Raw genomic sequence first — 15,313 nt, forward strand, 5'->3', positions numbered from 1 at the left:
GTGGGTGGTAGACTTTTATTTATATAATATTTTGTGCAATAACATTTATAATTAATGTTGTTAGTGACCACACATCTTTTATCAGAATTATTATAAGCATTGGAATCTGCATTACTAATTTTATTATTGTGAAGCAAAAGATTGTAATTCTTTAGATTGCTGTTTATTTTGCAGTTGATTTCAGCCATTTAAAGTTAATATTTTGACCAAACAACCATAAAAAAATTGCTTGGGATTATGATGTTTGATATTAAAATAGAAAATTGCTTCTGGAAATAATAATTTAAATTATAATAATTTTGAAAACTAGTATTTTTTTAAATCGCTTTATTTAATCAAAGAGTGTATCAAAATACAAGCACGCTGGTTCCCTAAATGCAGTTGAAAGTTTTTTAAATTTGCCAATTTTATTTTGTAAAGTACTTTGAAAAATAGAAATGCCATTGAAGAAAAATTTCTCCTTTTCCTTCCTTTAAGGCATTAAAGTTAACACCTTAAGAATCCATGGTGGGGTGGTGTTTTTTTTTTCTATCCTCCTCCCCGCACTTTTTCTTTATGGATTTAGAAGTGAGACTGAATTGGATGTTTTTTTTCTCTCTCTTTAGAAGAATGCATTGTTTGTACAGATGGAGTGATTATAAAGCATTGTAGTGAGCAAAATGATGAGCATGTAGACAGAGACTTATAAAATCTTGTTAACTATTCACTGAGGCATGGAGTAGAAGGAATGTTGCGCATTTGTATGCACTAAAATGAAATTACTTTCTCTTTCATAACACAAATGTGTTGACTGAAGGAAAATCAAAATGGACTATCTTTAGAATCAGTGAATGAGAAAACATTTAGAAAATGTGAAGAATACACATTGAATATGGATATCCTTTTTTCTTTTTTTTTTTTTGAGGAATCTCACTCTGTCACCCAGGCTGGAAGCAGTGGCACCATTTCTGCTCGCCGCATCCTCCGCCTCCCAAGTTCAAGTAATTCTCCTGTCTCAGCCTCCCGAGCAGCTGGGACTACAAGCATGTGCCACCATGCCCGGCTAATTTTTGTATCTTTACAAAAGAGGTGGAGTTTCACCATGTTGGCCAGTCTGGTCTCAAAACTCCTGACCTCCAGTGATCTGCCTGCCTTGGCCTCCCAAAGTGCTGAGATTAGCAGTGTAAGCCACCTTGCATGGCCGAATATGGATATTCTTAATGAAAGTGGTCAAAGGATACATGGCAGAAATGGAGAGACACATGTTGTTGCATTCAAAACTAGTGAAAAACCCAGAGGTTTCACTTTGCCCCATTATTTTCTTTTCTGTATTGGTCAGTAGATGTATAGCCCACTGTATAAATCTCCAGAGGTTATCTAGTTCCTAATCTTTCAGTAGTTCTAGAGAAGAAATATTTATAATCTTGTTTAATGATGACAAGCCTCACTTTAATGCAGTTTTAGGGTCTGTAATATGAAATTTAAGTCTTCATTTACAGCCATTTGGCATTTCCCTTGAAAAGCCACGTTTAATTTGGTGCTGCTATTCTGTGAACAGTACTTCAACAGCCTTCCCTCCTCTTTTTTGATTAGTGTCAAAAATAAGGAAAATTCAAGGTGAGAGAAGCCTTTGGAACATACTAATGAAACTTTGATTTTTAAAATGAGATTAGGAGAGAACACACAATAGGGAAGCGAGTTGCTTTTATCACTGTAGAGGGTTTAGGGGGAAATTGTATGATAGTAAATTGGTCCCAAATTTCTTTTTATCTCTTTGAGATGATTCTCTGTGTTCTGTTCTATATTACTGTTCTCTCAAGGGGGTAAAGTTAGAAGCTAATTAACTTTACTGGGATAGAAAGTACATGTAGGAATATGTGAGCACCATATATAAAATTCATCTACTTTATTCCCTCTGCCTTGCTCTACCCTTTACCTTACCGCAATAGTGTAGGCTTCTCATTGATCCTGTACCCAATTCTGTCATTTGGTTTTGCTTAGATTTGTAAATGTATTTGAGCTTCTTTTACTGTTGTATAATACAGTGTATTAAAATGAAGTTTTTGGGCTATGTAAGGCCATGTAATATGGTCATGTATGCAGGCCATAGAGTCTGGCTGCCTGAGTTCAGATCCTAGGTGTCCCTTCTGACATCTCTGTGATACTAAGCAAATTACTTAAACCTTTCTGGGCCTCAGTTGTATAATCTGTAAAATAGATACAGTAATAATTTACTACCTGGTGGGATATTGTGAGGTTGATTGAATCATCAATGCTTGCAAATTATTATCATTATTAAACCTGTTTGTTCTTTGAGAGGGGGAATACTAGGTAGCATATTATAAATGCTCCAAGTAATAGATTTTAAGGCTTTAGGATTAAGAATTTGAACATCACAAAGTAGGGTATTTTCAATTAGGGTATCATGAGAAACATCTACAGAAGAGTAGAATAGAAATCTTTACTCCTAGCCTGGCGTGGTGGCTCACCCTGTAATCACAGCACTTTGGGAGGCTGAGTCGGGTGGATCACGGGGTCAGGAGTTCAAGACCAGCCTGGCCAACATGATGAAACCTCCATCTCTACTAAAGATACAAAAAATTAGCCGGCCTTGGTGGCGGGTGCCTGTCATCAAAGCTACTCGGGAGACTTAAGGCAGGAGAATCGCTTGAACCCGGGAGGCAGAGGTTGCACTGAGCTGAGATTGCATCATTGCACTACAGCTTGGGCGACAGGGAAAGACTCCATCTCAAAAAAAAGAAAAAAAATCTTTACTCCCTGCCTTCCTGTCTCAGTCTACTGTATGCATTAGCCCCATTTCACATTCTCAGTAGTCACATGTGGCTGATGGTTACTGTATTGGACAACACTGTTCTAGATAGTTGGTTTTACTAGGTAATGTATTTGCATTAAACATGACATTTATTGATGACACAATTCTCTTTGTCTGGAACATGAAAGATTGGCTCCTGCATCAGATAGAACTCCACCAAGAGGAGAAGAGGAAGCAAAAAATATTTCTTCAAGAATCTTGGTGAAGGTTAGGTGTATTTTCTCTGGGTTTTATATAACGTGATTTTTTTTTTTTTTTTTTTTGAGATGGAGTCTTGCTCTGTGGCCCAGGCTGGAGTATATAACGTAATCTTGGCTCACTGCAAGCTCTGCCTCCTGGGTTCTAGCCATTCTCCTGCCTCAGCCTCCCAAGTAGCTGGGACTACAGGCGCCCACCACCACACCAAACTAATTTTTTGTATTTTTTAGTAGAGATAGGGTTTTACCGTGTTAGCCAGGATGGTCTCGATCTCCTGACCTCGTGATCCGCCCGTCTCGGCCTCCCAAAGTGATGGGATTACAAGCGTGAGCCACTGCACCTGGCCATAAAGTGATTTTTAAAATTTATAAAATGTAGTGTAGTTATTTTTATTTTTCATTTTTATTTTTGAGATGGAGTTTCACTCTTGTTGCCGAGGCTGGAGTACAGTGGCACGATTCTCTTGCCTCACCCTTCCAAGTAGCTGGGATTACAGGCATGCGCCACCATGCCCAACTAATTTTGCACTTTTAGTAGAAATAGGGTTTTACCATATTGGTCAGTCTGGTTTCGAACTCCTGACAGGTGATCCACCCGCCTCGGCTTCCCAAGTGCTGGGATTACAGGTGTGAGCCCCCGCGCCCAGCCTTGCAGTTATTTTTGAATAAAGATATTGACAGGTGAGTCAAGCAGTGTTGCAAGTATTGAAGTCTGTCAGTGACTGCTTCTCAAATTAAAGTGAGCCATCTGTTTATATGCGATATGGAAATGAAAACTAATTTTTACATTTAAATGCTAGTAGATTTCTTATCTAGACGCACCTTTGAAGACGAGCAATGTGATGAGTGGTACATTAATTTAGAGTCAGGAAGGACTAGGTTTCAGTTAGTGGTTTTATTGTGAGATAAATTTATCTGTTTGAGATGATTCCACTAAAGGTTAAAAGTAGTCTAGATTTCAGCACTGATAATCACTTTTACTTTGTGCTTAGAAATAGTATAGGTGTTAGGGGAGATACCAAAGGATGGGAACAAGGTATTAATGTTATGTTCTAAAAGAAATCACTGTTTACTGGATTCTAATCAGGGACCAGAACACATGGAAATAGAAATCCATTCTAACTAAGGAAAGAAAAAAGGATTATTTTGAAAATCTTTGGAAAATCATATGTAATTGAATTGCAAGTATGTAGCCTTGGTACTTTTTATGTGTGTGCTATTCTGTCTCCTCCCCACCTCCACCCATGACTTTAGATAGGTTCATTGGGTTGGTGTTCATCCAGGTCTAATTAGCTTGTCTGGAGGGTTTATCCCATGGTACTGAAAGGGCAGCAAGAGCTGATTTATAGGTATACAGATTGTCTTAGAAGGGAATTTTAGCAGGGAGGCAGTGAATGGCATGTGTAACTTCAGTTTCTTTAACTGATTACAGAGGAACATGTATGAGAATGTTACCTCCCTTATACAGATTTGGTGAGGCCTAAGTCAGATAATCTATATAAAGTGCTTAGCCCAGGGCCTAGTACATAATAATGAGTAGACGTTTTCAGTGAGCACTTACTCTAATATATACCTAATTATATAGTTTTTCTGACCTGATTTTTTTAATTTAGGGAAAAAATTTGGAGAATTTATTAGGATTAATTGGTGACTTATGGATATTCACTCAAAACATCTCAATTCAAAGTGGGGTGGCTGCCTAACTGAAATTTACCTCTTATAACTAGTGGCCTAGATATGCTCTAAAGTGTTCATGGTATAGTATATCAACCCTACCTCAGATTGGCTTACTGTTGACCATTGTTGAATTTGCTCTTAATCAAGAACTTAAGAGTGTCCAAATTTTTTAGCCATTTGAACCCCTTTATTTAATTGAAATCTTTTACAGAAACCAGGTATGTGAAAAGACCAAAAACGAACTATTCTGTTTGAAGCAGAAATTTGTAACCCATTCTGCATTCTCAATGTGCTTTTCTCTCTACCCTTTTCCTCTGCCTCAGCAATCTTTGATAGAACAAAAGCACACACTTAGAAATAAACTTTATGAAGGATTGCCTAAATGATAAGCCTGGATGATAAGTTCATTATTATTATTGTTTTCTTAAGAGACAAGAGTCTTGCTCTGTCGCCCGTGCAGGGATGCAGTAGTATGATCTCAGCTCACTGCAGCCTCAATTTCCTAGGCTCAAGCGGTACTCCCACCGTACATAGCCTCCTGAGTAGCTGGGACCACAGGTGTGCACTGCCACATCCAGATAATTTTTTAGTTTTTGTAGAGACGGGGATCTCACTTTGTTGCCCAGCTGGTCTTGAACTCCGGGCCTCAAGCAATCCTCTCGCCTTGGCCTCCCAGAATGTTGGGATTACACGCGTGAGCCACCACCCCTGGCCGGATTTTATTTTTAACTCTGGCTCCATGAAGACTGGCTGTTAACTGAAGGTGGCCATGAGACTATTGATTTATATTAGAACTAAAAACCCAGAGGCTGGGTGGGTGGCTCATGCCTTATAATCCCAGCACTTTGGGAGGCCGAGGCGAGTGGATCATTTGAGATCAGGAGTTCAAGACCAGCCTGGCCAACAGGGTGAAACCCCATCTCTTCTAAAAATACAAAAATCAGCCGGGTATGGTGGTGCGCAACTGTAATCCCAGCTACTTGAGAGGCTGAGGCAGGAGAATCGCTTGATCCTGGGAGGTAGAGCTGGCAGTGAGCTGAGATCGCGCCACTGCACTCCAGCCTGGATGACAGAGTGAGACCCTGTCTCAAGTCAATCCATCCATCCATCCATCCATCCATCCATCCATCCATCCATCCATCCATCCATCCATCCATCTATCCATCCATCCATCCATCCATCCATCCCGGAAACTTATATTTTACTTTACAGATATTATGGACCTTATCACGTTGTGTTTTACTTGTAAACTATAGATGAAATCCTCTTATGTTATTGGGGGTAAGATTTCATTGTACTTCTTTGCATTAGCTACTTGAAAGAATAGAGTCAAATGAATGGCTTCTAATTAGCAAATAGGCCTTTATGGGCATACATTTTATTTATTGACAGTATTTCTAACTTTTTTTTTTAACCATTTTTCCTTGGATTGACTATTTTTGCTTGCTTTTGATACCATGCAGCATGCATTTTTAAAGTCACCTTGAATTATTTTTAGAGCAATTTAAAGTATATAAAAACAGTAGTATTTAGTGAATAGCACTTGTTCTAAAAAGCTCCCCTTTTCATTCTAAGGTGGTGGGATTCCCAGTTGCCTGTGGGTTTAAATTCCGACTCCTTAGCGTGGAAACACAGATTTTGTGATGTGGCCTTATTCTAAGATCATTTCCCACTATCCTATATTCTAGGCACACAGAAGTCTCCCCTGGTAGAACACATACTTGCTTTTATCCCTCATTTACAGTTATAAATACTGAGCATAAGCACGTAGTAAATTTTTGTTGCCAGTTATCCAGAATAATTGATACATCATTTTGTAAACTTTTGAGAGGAGGATATTAGAAACCGTTCCATCATGCTTTTAATAAAAAATGGTATCATCTCAGGTGGAAGTGAGGCCTACTCACAGATCTCCTAACAGGTGATTAGTGTCTCTGTGGCAAGGAGAACTTTTATGAACCTGTCCTTTGTGAGCTATGGGTAAATAAGGAGTCTTGGATTTATGACTGCATCTATTATTAAATACCTGACAGTTTGCAACTCTCCCTCTCATGATGAACTGCAGATATGTGACTTAAAATAAGCCACCCAATTCTGAACTGAGCTTTATATTGCAACTTACGGGTTAAAGTATTTTCGCAATCACCGTCCCAGTTGACCCCCTCAAAGTCCTATGAGTTAGAAAGGACAGGCATCATACCTATCTTAAATGAAGTACTTCGGGCTAGCCATTTATCTAAGTAGGAAGTTTATATTCACAACCAATTTGAAGATGAGTCAGTTCTTTTTTCTTTCTACTACACATCAAGTTGTCCCTGTATATATAGCAGTTGTTTTGCAGTGATTTGTAGTTATACTTCCTTTCATGATGCATTTGTTAGTCATCCCCACAAGGTGTGTTACACTTTAACTGAAAGAAAATCAGTCTCTGAAATATCTTGCAATCATTTCTGGCATCCATTTTTGTATACCTCTATGAAGTGAGAGTGGTATATTCTAAAACTTTGTGGTTTTGGTACTTCTTAGCATTTGGTGGTTTTGTGGCTAATGAAGTTGTAATTTTGGAGTTAGATGTGATGTTTGTGCAGAAAATCAGACATTAATATTTCTGTTCTTGTACCTACATTGATGAGAGCAGAACTGTGTGTCCTAAATGTCTTTTATAGTGTTTAATAGCTAGCGAAGTGATAGGTATCAAGATATCCTTGAACAAAGAGCTATGACAAAAGAAAGTGATACTTGCTTATAGTCATGGAATTTTGCTATGTCTTTCCTGATAATATTTCTAACCAAAATAGTTGTGAAATCATTTATTCATCCAGCATGTATTTGAGTACCTCCTATGTGCCTGGCATTAATCTGGTGCAGGAATTGGCCAACTGTGGTGCACTCACCAACTCCATTCCAGTCACCCCTTATTGTAAATAAAAGTTTTATTGAAACACAGCCATTCCTTTTCATTTACTTGTTGTTTATGGCTTCTTTTTTACTATAAAGGCGGAATTGAGCAGTTGTGACAGACTGTATGGCCCACAAAACCTAGAATATTTGCTATCTGGTGCTTTAGAGAAAAAATTTGCCAGCCCTAATCTAGAGTGCTGGGAATATAACTCTGAAAAAAACAAATAATTGTTCTGTGTGTTAAATTTGTTTTTTTGCTTTCATGTGCTCTTTGTGCTTAGAAACTTACTATTTGCTCATTATTCATATTTTAATTCATGTTGAAGGACAGTGTTGATTATTACAAGTAAGTTTTTTCCTCTGAATTTGTGTAGGTATCTTTTTCCTCAGTAACACTTTTTCCTGAAAAGGGAGACTGATTAGGAACTGTGTGCCTCAAACCTCTGTGAGGATAGAGACTTCAGTTTCCATTATGTGGATGAGAAACTAGAATGAGGAAGACTTTACTCTGGGGTGACGTATCTCAAAATAGGTGAAAGAGGAAAAATACAATGAAGTGTAATCAGAATCAAGATTTAATAAAAGGGCCGGGCACAGTGGCTCACACCTGTAATCCCAGCATTTTGGGAGGCCAAGGCAGGTGGATCACCAGAGGTCAGGAGTTCGAGACCAACCTGACCAACATGGTGAAACCCCATCTCTACTAAAAATACAAAAAAATCAGCCAGGCATGGTGGCGGACACCAGTAATCTCAGCTACTCAGGAGGCTGAGGTAGGAGAATCACTTGAACCCAGGAGGCAAAGGTTGCAGTGAGCCGAGATCACGCCACTATACTCCAGCCTGTGCAACAAGAGCAAAATTTCATCTCAAAAAATAATAATAATAATAGATTTAATAAAAATAATTTGTTTCATCAAGAATACTCACAAGTGAAACTGGTTTTTTTGTTTTTTAACTGTGAGAGTATGGTGATGAATATAATGACTACTATTAGGTAGTCATTACCTAATGACATCACCATATTATATGACATCTTCTTGTCATATAATGACAACTATACTATTATAGTATGGTTTGGTGCCACTGCCTTGATGGCATGTTAAAGCTCTAGCTGTTTTACCCTTCATTGCTTTTACACTGCCAGTGCAAATGTCAACAAAGTGAATAAGACGAATAACAAGTTATTGTTACTATGAAAATAGGGACTGGGTGCAGTGGTTCATGCCTGTAATCCCAGCACTTTGGGAGGCCGAGGCAGGTGGGTCACCTAGGTCAGGAGTTCAAGACCAGTGTGGCCAACATGGTGAAACCCTGTCTCTACTAAAAACACAAAAAATAGTGGTGGTAGGTGCCCGTAAATCCCAGCTACTCAGGAGGCTGAGTCAGGGAAATCACTTGAACCTGGGAGGCGGAGGTTGCAGTGAGCCGAGATCGTGCCACTGCACTCCAGCCTGGGCAACAAGAGCAAAACTCTGTCGAAGAGAAGAGAGGAGAGAGGGGAAAGCGGGGGAGAAGAGGGAGTTGGGAGGGCAGGGAGGATGGAGAGGGACCTCTGAAAGGCTCTCAGGAATCCCCAGGAGTCCACAGATATGCTTTGGCAACTATTGATTTAGAGTGTGGACTCCAGCCAACTGCTTGGGTTGAATCCCAGCTCCTCAGTTACTAGCTGTGTGTCCTTGAACAGTTTACTTCTCTGTAAAATGAGAGTGGTAATAGTACCTACTTCATAGGACTATTATGAGGATTGAAGTGGTTGGTATTTATAAGTGCTTGGCACATAAAGCACTCAATAAATAGTAAAGCAGGTTTTCTTCTGTAACAAATGTGCAGAGTTTCATGAGCAGAAAAGATACAAATTTAGAGAATGACCATATATTAAACTTTAAAATTAGGAAAGGACATTCATTTACAATTGAAGATTTGCCTTAGGGGGAGAAGAGATTTTTTAAAAGGTTTTGGGCAGGGGCGTGAAGCACAAAGTCTACATGGTTGAATTAAAAGCTTTAAGGGCGAAGACGAATAAAAAGGCATAGATAGATCGATCTGTGGTAATCTTGAGAAGAAAAGAGAATGAGTGTCCATGAATGTGGAAGCCAGTGGGAAAATTTGAACGGTTTTCCTCTTTTTGCAAATAGGAACATTAGGTGGCCTTGTGCTGGTAAAAACTATGCCTTGCTCTTTAAGGTATGCGATATGGAACCTAGGTCAGTTTGAGAACATGAAATTCACCGCAACTTAATTTTACTAATAAAATTACCATTGGGTATGCTAAATTAGTCACATTGCTAAATGACCTCTTTCTGAGTAGGCTGAATGGAAAAGATGCCCAAAAGCTTGGAGCATGAGGCCAGGCATACTTGTTTTTTTGTTTTTTTTTTCTTTTTTTTTTTTGGAGTCTTGCTCTGTCGCCCAGGCTGGAATGCAGTGATGCAATCGTGGCTCACTGCAACCTCTGCCTCCTGGGTTCAAGCACTTCTGCCTTAGCCTCCTGAGTAGCTGGGATTACAGACGCCTGCCACTACACCTGGCCAATTTTTGTATTTTTAGTAGAGACAGGATTTCACTGCGTTGGCCAGGCTGATCTCGAACTCCTGACCTCAAGTCATCTGCCTGTCTCAGCTTCCCAAAGTGCTGGGATTACAGGCGTGAGACATCTTTGTTCAGTGCACAAACTATATAGTCATATATGGCATACCTTGCTGACAGATCTAGCTCTCTTCTTAAAGAGCAAATTCAATTTCTTTAAAAGGAGCCTTCTAGTTTTTTACCTTGGGATAAATCCTTGGCTACTAGTGGTGGTGTGCAGGTAAGGTGGCAGTGCAGTTTCACTCATACATTCAATCAATATTGAATGCCTACCATTTACCAAGCATTATTCAAAGCATCAGGGAACAAAATGGACAAAATCCCTGCCCTTATGGAGGTAACATTTTAGCACGGGGAGACACAATACAATAGGAAATTAAGATTAGGATAAGGGCGTTGAAGAAAGATAAAACTGGAATTGATGCTGGAGACAATTTTAAATAGGTGGCAAGGGAAGCCCTCCTTGAAAAAGGTAACATTTGAGCAGAGACTGGAAGGAGGTGAAGAACCTAGTCATGATGATTTCTGCAAAATAGAAGGAATAGCAACTACAAAGGCCTCAGGCAGGAAAATACCTGTCATACCCGGCATTGTGTATGATAGGAAGAGGAGTAAAAGAGGAAGTCATGTAATGGGGGACCAGATCATGAAGGGCCTTTAAGTCATGATAAAGAATATGGCTTTTAACGCTTTGTAAGTTGGGAAGCTACTGGAAGATTTTGAGTAAGCAAGCAGTGTGATTGGTTTAGATTTTAGTAAGATCACTGGCTGCTGTGTTGAAAATAAACTATAGGGGGGCGAGAAGCAGGGAGACATATATACCGGAAACTGTGTTATCAATTGCGGCATAAGAAACTAACCCAAAATTCACTGGCTTAAACAACAAATATTTATTATCTCACACAGTTTCTGTTGGGAATATGGAAGGGCCCCAGCTGTAGCTTTGGCCCAGGGTGTTTCATGAGGTTCCAATTCACATGTCAGCCAAGGCTGCAGTCATTCAAAGATTTGATCAGGGCTAGAGAAGATCCGCTTCCTGGTTCACGCATATAGCTGTTGGCCAGAGACCTCAGCTACTTATCACATGAGCCTTTCTCTATGACATGGCTCTCAGCCTCTCCAGAGTGAGTTACCAAGGAGAAAGCAAAGCAGAAACCACAGTGTCTCTTATGACCTAGACTTGGAAGACATGCCATTACTTCCGTGGTATTCTGTTGATATCCCAGACCAACGCTGATAAAATGTGGGAAGGAACTGCATGAGGCCTGACTACCAGGAGGCTCAGGGAATTGGGACAGGCCACCTTGGAGGCTGGCAACAGACAGACAGAAAATGAGATTTAAAAATAAAATACACCATTTATAATAGATTTTAAACAAATTCCTAGGAGTATCTAAAAGATGTGCAAGACCTCGTCACAGAACACTATAAAACATTATTACGAACCTAAAGGAGAACTAAATAAACTGAGAGATACACAGTAGTATTTGCACATCTGTAGACTCAACACAGTTCCAATAAAAATCCTATTGGTTTTTATTTTTTAAGTAGAAATTGACAAACTGAATCTAAAATTTGTGTGGAAATGCGAAGAGCCAAGAATAGCCAACACAATCATGAGGAAGATTGAAACTGATGCTAGATACCGAAAAAAACTGTAGTAATTTAGAACAGGGTGGAGAAATAAACCAGTAGAATAGAATAGAGAGCCTAGGAAAAGACCCATACATGTATGAGGCCTAATGTGTGGGCAAAGATGAGACTGTAGGGAAAAGATGATCATTTTAATAAATGGTTTGGAGTTAATTAGATATCCATATGGAGAAAAGCATTAATCTTAACTCTTCATTCCATACCAAAAAAAATCAACTCTAGATGGATTGCAGATATAAAAGTGAAAGGCTCAGCTTGTCACATGCCCAGACTTGGCTCAGGTATTCACCCCTGAGACAGGCCTGGCCCTGGGATGGGAGGGGTCAGTTCTACCCAAGCAAATGAAATGGTCTTCCTGCAAGAAATAGATGTTCTGTTACCTAAAAGAGCAAGGAAAGAAAACATAGTAGGCAGATTGAAGCTGTCAGCTTCAGTAATACAGATACTCTTCAGATTCAGTTGTTAATTTCATGATTAAGACACCACAGATATGTTTAGCTTGGTGTGCTAAGTGGAGATGGGATTGTACCAAGAGCGTTACTATCATTTATCATGTCATGGCTATAACTCCATATAAATCATGTCTGGGGATACATTTGGATGAGACATATTGCCTTTCTAATCCTTTCCCTTCACTGGGTGATGAACATACGTCAGTCATCCCTCAGTATCTGCAGGTATTGGTTCCAGGATCCTCCTCCTCCCACTCCTGCAGACACCAGAATTTGTGGGTTCTTAAGACTTGCAGTCAACCCTGCGATACATTTGGGTATGAAAAGTCAGTCTTCCTTATGGACAGGTTTCACATCCTCGGAATACTGTATTTTCAATCTGAGGTTGGTACAATACAGTGGCCTCTTGGTGAGATTTATTTTACCAGTATAACTATATAGCAATATAGGATAAGTATATAGTGATACATTGCTATAAGGAAATTTTTCTCATAAGTTTTTTATAAAGTTTTCTTATAAGTGGGAGGGGCTCATCTTACCACTTTGTGCTGCGGTACTAGTTCAAAGTTTAATGTGCATTCTTAATTAACTAGATATGTGTATTTTTTTCTTCTCTTGAAACTAATAGTGAAGATTCCCAAATTGAAAAGGCCAAAGATTGCTTATAAGATCAGTCAGGTAGCTAAAATTGAAGGTGGTCTTGAATTGGAGAGTACAGGCTCTGCCTAATAGGGCCTTAGCTGATGGGTTTTAATTTGGGGGACATGAGTCCAGTATTGTCAGATCTTCCTATTTTTCAACAGAAGTCTGGAAAAAACTGCTGTATAGGCCAGGCATGGTGACTTACACCTGTAATCCCAGCACTTTGGGAGGCCAAGGGAGGTGGATCACCTGAGGTCAGGGATTCGAGACCAGCCTGGCCAACATGGTGAAACCCCATCTTTACTAAAAATAAAAAATTAGCTGGGCATGGTGGTGCATACCTGTATTCCCAACTACATGGGAGGCTGAGGTAGGAGAATTGCTTGAACCTGGGAGGCAGAGGTTGCAGTGAGCCGAGATTGCACCACTGCAGTCCGGCCTGGGCAGCAAGAGTGAAACTCCGTCTCAAAAAAACCCAAAAAACTGCTATGCAGAGAAACTAAAAAGCACAGTCAGTACAGTAGTCCAAAATCCCTATACTTTTATCAGAGTAAATAGCATTCATCCCAAGTGTTTTATATCAAGTCATACTTTCTGATCTGTTGGCTTTAGGAGCTTTGCTGGATTTTTTTGAGATGGAGTCTCGCTCTGTTGCCCAGGCTGGATTATAATGGCATGATCTTGGCTCACTGCAACCTCCGCCTCCTGGGTTCAAGCAATTCTCCTGCCTCAGTCTCCTGAGTAGCTGGGATTACAGGCACTCGCCACCATGCCCGGCTGATTTTTATATTTTTAGTAGAGACGAGGTTTCACCATGTTGGTCAGGCCGGTCTTGAACTCCTGACCTCGTGATCTGCTCACCTTGGCCACCCAAAGTGCTGGGATTATAGACGTGAGCCACTGCGCCTGGCGGGATTTTTTTTTTTTAATCATCTCTGCAAAAAGGTTACTGCTGCCCCTTACCATCCCTCATATCTGTTTATTATCCATGTGATAATTGGAGATCCAAAGGCTTAGAACTGGGAATTACTGTATGCAACCAGGAAACACTAATCTCAAGCACCTATGCCAAGTTAGGTAATTCCTCTTTTGATCAGTTAATAAAAAAAAAATTAGAGTGTACCATAAATCCTATTTTGCTCTCTTCTGGGATCCATTTGATACAATTGCAAAGAGCATTCACCCATTCTGAGTGGTTAGTTTTCCAGTGATCTAAAAAAAGGCAGAATGTGGCAGGAGCTCGTCTTACCTTTGTGTAACACTTTGTGTTGCGGTGTGGTACTGGTTCAAAGTTTAATGTGCATTCTTATTTAACTAGACATGTTACGTGTATTTTTTTTTCTTCTCTTGAAATTATTAGTGAAGGTCCCAAATTGAAAAGGCTAGAGATTACTTATAAGATCAGTTAGATAACTAAAATTGAAGGTGGTCATGAATTGGAGAGTACAGGCTCTGCCTAATAGGGCCCTAGCGGATGGGTTTTAATTTGAGGAACATGAGTCCAATATTGTCAGATCTTCCTATTTTTCAACAGAAGAAATCTGGAATTATGTGACATTCCCCAATTTTTGAATGCTAACAACTAATTTTTTTAAAAAGTAATAGATACTGGCCAATCAAATACGGCTATGGGTCAGACTTAACTTTGCTAGTTCACAACTTCTTTGGACTAATTCATCATTATAAATTATATTTTCTCCCTATTTTTTTCAGGATGAGGGAGAAAAAGAATGGAGTGAAAAAAAGTATGCATTTTATAACTGCCTTGGGCTGTTGGTCATTCTTACTGAATTAACTGTTTCATTATATAAATTATGAATATTGCACTGTGAAACGTTCTTCATCAGTTTTCTCCCCTTTTCAACAGAATAACCGTTTTTTTTGCCTGACATGAATACTTGTGACAATAATGAAGTGTGTTTACTCAACAAAATATTTTGTGGGATTCATGTTAGGCATAAAGAGGGTTTGAAGAAGAAACTTAAGAGTTTAGCTGGTAACAGTGTTGTATACCAGTGAAATATTTGAGTAATGGTACAATTAAGTGCCCCAAAAGAGTGGTACAAGCAGCTTTCTCAGGAATAGAGTAGAAGAGGCTTGAGGTGGTCAGAAATGGTCCCAGAAGAAATAGAATTTAAGCTGATTTCCTGAAATAGATAGGATTATTACAAGCAGAATACAAAGGTAGGCGGGCTATACTCAAAAAGGAGCAATATGAGCTCTAGAAGCTTGTTTCCAGGAGTGAACATGATTTGTTTCAAACAGAGGGAAGCAAAAGACCCTCTGCTTTTACGAAGAGTAGAGTAAGAACAGTTACTGAGACTTTGCTGTGTGCCACATGCTATTTAGATGCTTTTCATACGCATTATTTAATCTGGTTAGGTAGATGAT

The 15,313-nt window shown here is 39.4% G+C and overlaps 2 protein-coding genes across 7 annotated transcripts in view; one reads left to right on the top strand and one right to left on the bottom strand.

Annotated features, from left to right (window-relative positions):
• MTHFS (methenyltetrahydrofolate synthetase) overlaps positions 1-15,313 on the bottom strand; it is a 599,465-nt gene that overhangs the window by 255,732 nt on the left and 328,420 nt on the right. The window lies entirely within an intron of this gene.
• ZFAND6 (zinc finger AN1-type containing 6) overlaps positions 1-15,313 on the top strand; it is an 83,409-nt gene that overhangs the window by 42,874 nt on the left and 25,222 nt on the right. The gene's annotated exons all lie outside the window — the stretch shown is intronic.

This window comes from Macaca thibetana, chromosome 7 (genome assembly GCF_024542745.1).
Source record: "Macaca thibetana thibetana isolate TM-01 chromosome 7, ASM2454274v1, whole genome shotgun sequence".
Lineage (NCBI taxonomy): Eukaryota > Metazoa > Chordata > Mammalia > Primates > Cercopithecidae > Macaca > Macaca thibetana.